Here is a 979-nt window from a genome sequence, read left to right on the forward strand (position 1 = left end):
AGAGTCAGTCCCATCACAACCTGTTGGGACCTCATCAGTCTGGGCTGAGCAGGGGGATGGCCCTGAGAGGCATCCTCACACAGTCCTGGCTCTCCTTCCAGAAACACACTCCAGTTCCAGTGTCCACCAGGGATCTTCTCCTGGGAGAAAAGTCATCCAGACATCATCTGGAGCTTGGAAACATTGGAAACTCCCCTGTGCTTTCTTGTCTTTATTGAACAGTGTCTGCAACAAGGAATACCTGTCAGATTATCAGCAGGATCCTGCACAAGCTTTTACCTTCTCACCCTCCTGACTGCTGCTAGTCACAAAAGCCTGCTGCTCTCTCTGCAGCTCACAGCCCACACATCTGCCCTGTAATCCTCCCCAGCCCCAGCCTCTTTCCCCATCCCTTGTAGGAGCAAAGTTGGTCTCCTGTCACACTGGAGAGGTTTCTGTCATGCTGGGCATCTTCTCCTCCCTCCACAGGGCTCTGAGGGGGTACTGACCTGAGCAGATCCTCCCTCCCAGAAACTGCAAGTTTTTGCCAGCATTAAACTGGAAAAAACTTACAGCCCCTGTCCCCAGTGTCATGGAGACACATGGCCTCTTGATGCACAGGGCAAATTCTAAGTGATCAAGGCTCCCCATGCAGATCTGAAAAAGCTGACTTTGTTTTCTCATGTCTTTTCCCATTTTCAACCTGGTTTCTCCAGTGAATGAGCAGGATTCACATATCCTGAGGCAGGTGACACATACCTGGAGCAACGTGCGCCCAGCCAGGATGGAACACTGCATCTCATCCACCAGGAGAAAGGAGATAAAAAGTTTCCTGAGCCAGCAGCAGGAATTACAGCAGCTCCACTCAAGCTGAGGAAGCCCTGACCTGCTGGGGGGAGGGAGCACAGGGCAAGGTCCTAGAGGACCTGTGTGGAGATTTGTTGGCAAGCAGGTGTGCTGGCTCTGGTCTGCTCCTGCTGCTCCTGCTCCTGCTCCTGCT

The sequence above is a fragment of the Parus major genome, chromosome Z, assembly GCF_001522545.3.
Source record: "Parus major isolate Abel chromosome Z, Parus_major1.1, whole genome shotgun sequence".
NCBI classification, from domain to species: domain Eukaryota; kingdom Metazoa; phylum Chordata; class Aves; order Passeriformes; family Paridae; genus Parus; species Parus major.